The following is a 9625-nucleotide window of genomic DNA, read 5'->3' as shown; positions in this document are numbered from 1 at the left end:
TTTTATACTTAAATAATTTAATTAACGTTTTCAGATAGCTTTTATCAAATAAATTATTTATACAAATTATCAACTAAATTTTTCTTACTACTAGTTGTAAAGTTATCAGTTTCTTTTTTAATTTTTTATGAGAGAAAAATATACGAGTTTGTAAACTTTATAAGAAGTGTAAATAATATAAATGGGGACATTGATTTTTTTTTCTTCCATTTTTCTTGATAAAACTAAAGTAGCTAGACTTTTCTATGCCCAGCCATTGGTCGATTGGCCCATAGAAAAGTTGAGAATCAATAATCTAAGATCGATTTGATTTTTCAATGACTCCTTCCTACAATGCAAAATAATATTCCTTAAGTCTTGTCACTTTTTGAATTATTCTACACATCTTTTGCTTTTGATGATGGCCCTCACAGTTGAACAACAAGATGGTTATAAACTATGCATGTCCTTGCCCTAATACCTGCTAAGAGAAATTTCAATTTTTTAATTTTTCATGAATCATATGATAATGTTTGTTTTAATTTCGTTATTATTCTAGCTATGACTCTAGCCTACATGTTATAGAGGTTGGCATGCATTGTCTTATGTTCAAATTAAATACCTTTTAAGCTAACTTTTTTTGTGTGCATGTTTTTTGTGATTACATTTTTGAGTCCTTAAAAGGTTTTTCTGACACAAGGGAGAAAAGGTTTTTCTGATCATATCAAAGTTTCTGCTTTTAGTTATTTACTATGTGTGAGGGTGATGCCAAGTGTACATACCACCACAATTTTTTTTTCTGTTTTTTGGACTTGTGTGCCACATGTTATATGTAGAACTGAATCGAATTTTGTGGTGTTTCTAAAAAGATAATGATATTTGCATATATTATAAATAATATTATTTAGAATTAATTAAGGTACTAAATAAATATTATGCCAAAATTTAAGAGTAATGTTATATGAATAACAAAATTTTTATTATTTTTGCAACGTTTAGCTAATATTAAATTTTAATAATATAAAAATAAAATATTAGTTTAAAATATTCACTAATATTAATAAAAAATATTGTTTTTAACATTTTTTTTAAAATATGTGAAATCTAAAATCTACCACAATCTCTCCAAAACAAAATTAAAAGAAAGAAAAAGAGAGAAATGTATAAATTGACTGAAATGCATAAATTGACTACATTTATTTATAGTAAAACAGATTTTAGGATTAATGAGAATGCAATATTGTAATGCACTAACAATAGATCTATACTGTTTGAAGGTATTAATGATTTAGGTAAGAAGAAAAGAAGAGGATTGATGTGAAATTCAATAAAAAAGCATATGAGAATGAAAAAAAGAGAGAAAGAGAGAAGAAAAAAGAAAGAATAAGAAGAGAATGAATACTGTTATTAAATTAGAGAAGTGAATGATATCAAAAAGTAAGTAATTACAAATAGTATGTAGCTACTTATAGCAAAGGATTAACTAACTACCAAACAAAGAGTCTAAACTAACTTAACTAACTAATGCTTCTGGAAAGTTCAATAACTAACTAGACTTTGATTCTAATCACAATGCTAATACACCTATCATTATCTCTAGTTTTCTTTTTTTTTGTTTTCTGCACATGTATCTTGTTTTTGGAACACTGCTGCAGCTTCTGCAATATTCAATCAATCTTTAAAATGCAGAAAGGCCTTTGAAGGGATTGCCTTTGTTAGGGTGTCAGCTACTTGAACTGATCTTGAAATGTAACTCACTCTTATATTTTTGCTGTTAACATGATCTTTTATAAAATGGAGATCAATTTCAATGTACCTAGATTTGGAATGCAAAATAGGATTTGCAGTCAACAATACTACACTTTGGTTATCACAATTTAGCAAGGAAAACTCCTTTGGTGGAAATTGAAGCTCCCACAACAATTTCTTCATCTAAATCATCAGCTCATCAACTAAATCTGCCATGCTTCTATATTTTGTCTCAATGCTAGACTTTGCAACTGTAGTTTGCTTCCTTGAAGCACAAGATACTAGGTTTGACCCTAGAAAGATACAATAGCCACTGGTTGACTACTTATCATCAGGAGCCAGCCCAATCTGAGTCACAATAAACAGTGATTGTCATAGAGCTTTCTTTCTTCAGATGCAGACTATGACTTGAAGTTCCATTCAAGTATCCGAGCACCCTTTGTATAATTTTCTAGTGACATTCTAATGGAGATTAAACGAATTGTGCTAGCTTGAGTACAATATAAGATATCTCAAGCTTTGTCACGGTTAGGTATTGGTGATTGCCAATTGTGGATCTATAAAGTGCAGGATCATGAAACTTAGCACCACCAAAGTCTGACAATTTGGCTGTAGATGGTAAGGGAGTGTGACAAAAGGTGCACCACACCATGTTAGCCTTTTTCATTAGTTCCTTTATATACTTATGCTGAGTGAGACGTAAGCCACCACTGCTTGTATTTGTCACTTGAATTCCAAGGAAATAATGCAGGCTTCCCATGTCCTTTAAAGCAAACTTAACATTTAGCTACTTGATGAACTGTTTGATTGTGTCTTTAGACTCACCTGTGGCTATTATGTCATCTACATAGATTAGCACAAAAGTTTTCACTTTATTGAATTTACTTTGGAATACTGACACATCAGACTTGACAGATTTAAAGCCAATGTCACTCAAACCTAGCTTGCAATACCATTCCCTTGGTGCTTATTTCAGGCCATAGAGAGCCTTTGTTAGTTTGCAAATTGTGATAAATCTCCCTTTTCATATCCTTAAGGCTGCTTCATGTACACTTCCTCCATCAAGTCACCATGTAGGAAGGCATTATTAACATCAAGTTGCTTTATTGGCCATGAGATTGCCAAGGCAATGGACAAAGTTATCCTTATCCTTATAGAGGTGGGTTTTACTATAAGGATGTAAGTTTCTGTAAAGTCAAAGCTTAATCTTTGTGCATAGTCGTGAGCAACTAACCTTGCCTTGTATTTTTAGAAAAACCCATCTGAGTTGTACTTTGCTCTAAAAATCCATTTGCTACCTATAGCATCTTTGTTTGGTGGCAACTGTACTAACTCCCGTGTGTTATTTTTCATCAAAGCATCATACTCCACATCCATTGCTACTTTTCATTTTGGCTTGTTGAGGGCTTGTTTCACACTTCTTGGTTCTAAGCTTGCTTGAAAAGCTCTTGGCCTTACTATGCATGCCTTGCTTCGAGTTATCATTGTTGAGGCAACTCTACATGCACTTGCTGTAGTTCATGTGCCGGCTCTCTAACATGCTCCATCTTTCTTTTAGTGATGGGCTTGTCCTCCTTAATGGGGATGTCTCCTTCTATGACAATTCCAGTTGAATTGCATAAGTGACATATGAGGTGAGAGAATGCCAACCTTGCTTGGGTGGATGGCTTTTCTGCCACCTTGTATAGCTCATGAGGTATCACTTCATGTACCTCCACCTCATCCCCAAGCATGATGCAGTGAATCATGATAGCTTGGTCAATGGTATCTTCGAACTGATTGCTAGTAGGGATGATAGAACGTTGGATGAATTCCAACCATCCTCTAGCTACGGGATTAAGGTCAAGCCTTCTTAGTTAGATATACTTGCCTTGAGCATCCCTTCTTCATTGTGCTCCTTCCACACAAATGTCTGAAAGGATTTATTCTAGTCTATGAGCGAAATTGACTCTTCTAGTGTAAAGGTGTGGATCTCCATGCATTAATGATAGTTAGAGTGCCAACCTTACACTTTTCGGGCTGAAATCCAAGAGACGCCCTCGGACCACAGTGTGCCAATTTTTGGGATGTGGGTTCACACTAGTGTCATGATTTTTGGTGACCCACGTATTGGCATAAAACTCTTTCACCATTAAGATTTCAACTTTCGGGATGGAGTTGGTCAGAACTTTCCAACCTCTTCTCCGGATTTCTTGTTGGATCTCCAGGTACTCATTCTTTTTTAGCTTAAAAAGGACTTCAGAAATCACCCTCTTCTTTGCCACTACTTCATAGAAGTGGTCTTGATGAGCCTTAGTAAGGAATTTCTCCCTTTTCCAAGGTTCAGAGGCAAAAGATATGGCTTTTCCTTTCATCTTTCTAGAGGATTCTCCGACTTTGGGTGCCATAAGTGTGAATGAAAAGCGAAAATCAAGGCTTTTTCAACACCAAATTTAAAAGCTTTACTCGTCCTCGAGAAAATATGAACAAAAGCTAAGAATAGAGTAGAAGAAAAAGAAAATAGTGGAGATAGAGGGAGAAAGGAATTCGGCCAAGTAGGGGGCTTATGGTGTATGAGGGTTGTGTATGTGTGGATATAAAGGGGTGATGGAGGGGGTATTTATAAAGGGGTTTGTGTTAGGGTTTGGTTATAGGGTGGGGGAATTAGAAGGGGAACATTTTGAATTTGAGGTGGGTAGGGTTGGTGGGAATGGTTGGATGGTAGTGATGAAGGGTGTTGGAAAGAGAAAAAGGTGATGTGGATGTGATTGGTTGAGGGTGTTTGGGGAAGAGTGTATATGGAGAAGAGGGAAAGTAAGAGAGAGAAGAATGTGGGGTAGGTGGAGATTCTGTGGGACACACTGATCTTGAGAGGCTAGGAAATTTGAATTTCCTGCCCCCTTGTAGGCATTGAACGCCCAACCTCTGCTCCATATAGGGTGTTGAACGTCGAGCCTCTACTCCCTGGCTGGCGTTCTTGCTCCATATAGGGCGTTGAACGCCCAGCCTACGCTCCCAGGCTGGCGTTCAACGCCAGCTTCTTACTCCATTGTGGGTGTTGAATGCCCTCTAGGGACTCCTCCCTTGGCGTTCAACGCTAGTACTGTTGCTCCTTCTTGGGCATTGAACGCCCCTCTTACCTCCTTGTCTGGCGTTCAATGCCAGCTAGGGGTATACCCCAGGGTGTTCTGCTTCCATCTCTTAACATCTCTGTCTCTGTTCTGGCTACTGCACAGGATCACAAACTCTAAAAAGGAATTAATTCTGAAAATAACTTAATACAACTCAAATAAAAATAACTAAAAATTGGAATAATATAATTATGGTTGGGTTGCCTCCTAACAAGCGCTTGTTTAACGTCACTAGATTGACGGTTAGCCCTTTTATGGGGATAGATAGGGGCTGAGAACTTTGCCCTTTTTATAGTGAACTTCTTCTCTGTACTCTCATGGGTGAGCTCCATGTGTTCTAGAGATAGGATCTTGTTCAGAGTGTATGGAATCACTGGACTATTTGTGAAGACAACTCTCATGCCAGGTGAGAGGCCTTCAGTGGAAATTTTCTTATCCCTCCAGCCTTTAGGTACCTTCTTCTTAGTACCGTTATCCTCAGTGCTTGTGGATGGTTTCACAACACCAAATTTAGATTTGGTGTTTGGGGGGCTCTGTATAGCTCTGCACTGAGAGAGAGGGTTAAAACACTAAGTGTTGCACAATTGTCTCTCCCTTAGGGAAGGAGTTAGGTTTGGGCATCTTGAATAAGATGTGGTCCTCCTATAATTACAGAACTAGCTCTCCCTTTGCCACATCAATTATGGCATTGGCTGTAGCTAGGAAAGGTCTTCTAAGAATGATGGATTCATCCTCGTCCTCTCCAGTATCTAAGATTATAAAATCTGCAGGGATGTAAAAGTTTTCAACCTTTACTAAGACATCCTCTACCAGACCATATGCCTTTTTGAGTGACTTGTCTGCCATCTCCAATGAGATCTTGGCAGCTTATACCTCAAAAATTCTCAGCCTCTCCATTACAGAGAGAGGCATGAGGTTTATGCCTGACCCTAGGTCACATAAAGCCTTCTCAAAGGTAATTGTCCCTATGGTGCAGGGAATTAGGAAGCGTCAAGGATTCGGCAGCTTCTGAGATAGTTTCTTCTGAACCAAGGCATTGAACTCCTTGGTGAGCACTAGAGGTTCTTCCTCCAATGTCTCCATTCTAAATAATTTGGCATTCAGCTTCATCAGTATTCCTAGGTACCGAGCAACTTGCTCTTCCCTAGTTTCCTCTTCCTCATCAGAGGAGAAGTATTCTTCAAAGTCTATAATATGCAACCAGGCATTTAAGGGAACCTCTATGGTCTCCTCGTGATCTCTGGTTTCTTTTAGTTCTTCAACAAGGGGATCCTTAGTGGGCGTTAAACACCCAGCTACTCCTATTATGGCATTCAAAACCAGGTGTTGTCCCTTTTTGGGCATTGAACGCCCAGCCTTTACCCTATTTCTAGCGTTCAACGCCAAAAACTGTCCTCCTTAGGAGTTGAATGCCCAGCTACTCCCTTGCTGGCATTCAACAACAACTTCTCCTCTTCAGTTTCGGCCTCAACTTCTGCAGTGATGGCATTGCACTCTTCTCTTAGCTTTACTTCAGTATTATTTCAGTAATGAAACTATAAGTGGTCTGAGAGAGATTGGAAACTATAGTGGCTAAGTTAGAGAGGATCTACTTAGAAGTCTCCATCTGTTGCTAAGAAGGTGGGAGTGGTCTGTTATTAAACCTATTTTTGGTTCTTCCACCTTGGTTGTTATTGAAGCCTTGTTGATGCTTCTGTTGATCCCTCCATCAAAAGTTGGGATAATTCCTCCTTGATGAGTTGTAGGCATTTTCATAAGGTTTCTTATTGGGATTTCCCAAATATTTAACCTCATCTATCATTGGTTGATCTGAATCATTTGCATCTCCTTCATAGGAGGCTTCTTGAGTACTGTCAGCTGCAGCTTGCAAGCCTGTCAGATGTTGAGAGATCATGTTAACCTGTTGGATCAGGATTTTGTTCTGAGCGAATATGGCATTCAGGGTGTCAACTTCCAGGACTTTTCTCTTCTGAGCTACCCCATTGCTTACAGGGTTCCTCTCAGAAGTGTACATGAATTGGTTGTTAGCAAGCATGCCAATAAGTTCCTATGCCTCTTTAGGTGTTTTTTTCAAGTGGAGTGAACCACCAGCAGAGTGGTCCAATGCCATCTTGGACATCTCAGAAAGACCATCATAGAAGATATCTAGCATGGTCCAGTCCGATATCATATTTGGAGGGTACCTTCTGATCAGTTGCTTGTAGCTCTCTCAGGCTCCATAGAAGGATTCTCCCTCTTTCTGCCTGAAGGTATGAACTTCCACCCTGAGCTTGCTCAGCTTCTGAGGTTGAAAGAACTTGGTCAAGAATACATTGACCACCTTTTCCAAGAGTCTAGGCTTTTCTTAGACTGAAAATCCAGCCATGACCTAGCTTTGTCCTTTACAGCAAAAGGGAAAAGCATAAGCTTGTAAATTTTTGGATCCACTCTATTAGTCTTGACAATATCACAGATATGCAAGAAATCAGAGATAAATCTATTGGAATCTTCCTATGGAAGTCCATGAAACTGGCAGTTCTGTTGAACTAAAGTGACCAGTTGAAGCTTCAGCTCAATGTTATTTGCAACAATGTCAGGTATAGAGATGCTTCTTTCATAGAAGTCAGAAGTGGATGCAGTAAAGTCACCTAAGACCTTCCTTGTGTCTCCTCCACCATTAGGATTGGCTGCCATGGTTGTATTTTAGCTTCTTGTTCGAAAAGCTCTGTGAGGTTTCCTCCGGAGTGTTGTTCTCTAGCGTTGTAAACGCCTCCTTAGAGTCCTCTCAAGTTCAGGATCAGGATCAAAGAGAAGTTCTTTATCTCTGTTCCTGCTCATAAATAAGAAGAAAGAATGCAAGAAGAAAAGAAGAAAAGAATTCTCTATGTCAGAGTATAGAGGTCCTTTGAGAGAGTTAGAAGAGAAGAAAAGAAAAGAAGATATCTTTTAAATTAAAAGAGTTTTCGAAAAAAAAAATAGAAAAAGAAAAAAAAGAAGATTTTTGAAAATAGAAGAGAGAGAAAGATGTAAGAATTTTTGAAAAAGGAGAGAGAGAAAGAAGTAGAAAGTTTTCAAAAATAGAAGAGAGAAAAAGAAGAATTAGAGAGATACTAAACTTTCAAAATTAAAATAAGATAAAACAAGTAACTAACCAACTAACAAGATTTGAAAACAAATTAAAAGATTTGATTTTGAAATTTAATTTTAAAAGAAATTAAAGACTTGAAATTTAAAAGTTTAAATTTAAAAGTTTTAAAATTAAAAAGAAGATAAGATAGGAAGGCCTTAAAGCAAGAAGATATGATAAAGATTTGAAAAAGATTTGCAAAGATATGATTTGAAATTTGATTTTTTGAAAAAGATTTGATTTTGAAATTTGAAATTAAAGTAAGATAAGATAGGATTTTTGAAATTTAAAGAAAGATAAAAAGATTTGAAATTCAAAATTTAAACTTCACTAACAAGAAAATACCAAACTTAAAATTTTTAAATCAAGATAGGAAAAGTTAGTCAAAATTTTCAAAAAATTAAAGAAAGATAAAAGAAAATTTTTTTTGAATTTTAAGGAAAAAGAAAAATAACTAAGAGACAACAAACTTAAAAAATTAAGATCCAAGGACACCAATTTTCAAAAATTTGAAAGAAAAACACCAAAATACACCAAACTTAAAATTTTTGAAATCAAACAAGAAAATGACCAAGAACAATTCGAACACAATAAAGAACAATTTTCGAAATTTGTATGAAAACAAGGGGGACACCAAACTTAAAAACTGACACAAGAGTCAAACAAAAGACAAAGATCACTAAAGAAAAGAAAAGGTTTTGAAAAATTTTTGCAAAAGAAAACAAAAGACACAATTAAAAGAGTAACTAAACCTTAAAGAATACCTAATCTAAGCAACAAGGTAGTCCGGTAGTTTGTCAAATTCGAACAATTCCCGGCAATGGCGCCAGAAACTTGGTGCACGAAATTAAAATCCACACAACTGAATAGGCAAGTGCATCAGGTCGTCCAAGTAATACCTCAGGTGAGTGAGGGTTGAATCCCACGGAAATTGTCGGATTGAGAAAACAATGGCTATCTTGTAAATCTTAGTCAGGCAATTAGAAAAGATATGTTTGGTTGAAAGCATAAACGAAATAGTAAAGAACGAAATACCATATTAGTGTAAAAGCAATGATGAATATTTAGTTAAGGCTTCAGAGTTGCGTATTCTTTCCGGATTAACTTTTTTTACTGTCTACTTCAATAACGAATGATTCATTCAATGGCAGCCATAACTGATGTAAGGCCCACATCGGTTGGGGAGGGGAACGAAGCATGCCTTATAAGGGTGTAGATACCTCTCCCTAGCATTACGCATTTTGTCGAGTGAGTGTGGGGGGCTTTGGCCATCATCCCTATCGTCAAAGGCAAAACCGTGAGGCCTTGTGTGCCAAAGCAGACAATATCGTTCTAGCAGGTGGTCTGAGTTGTTACAGATGGTATCAGAGCTAGAACCCGGATCGATGTGCCAGCAAGGGCGCTGGGCTCCCTTAGGGGGGGTAGATTGTAAGGTCCCACATCAGTTGGGGAAGTGAACGAAGCATGCCTTATAAGGGTGTGGATATCTCTCCCTAGTATGATGCATTTTGACGAGTGAGTGTGGGGCCTTCGGCTAGCATCCTTATCGTGAAAGGCAAAACCGTGAGGCCTTGTGTGCCAAAGTAGACAATATCGTGCTAGCGGGTGGTCTGGACTGTTACAACTTACTAACTCATGTAGCATCCTCATCAAGTTAGTCTCTTCTAAGCTATAACAGTCC

This window comes from Arachis duranensis, chromosome 5 (assembly GCF_000817695.3).
Source record: "Arachis duranensis cultivar V14167 chromosome 5, aradu.V14167.gnm2.J7QH, whole genome shotgun sequence".
Taxonomy (NCBI): domain Eukaryota; kingdom Viridiplantae; phylum Streptophyta; class Magnoliopsida; order Fabales; family Fabaceae; genus Arachis; species Arachis duranensis.
Note: the sequence above shows the minus strand (reverse complement) of the source record.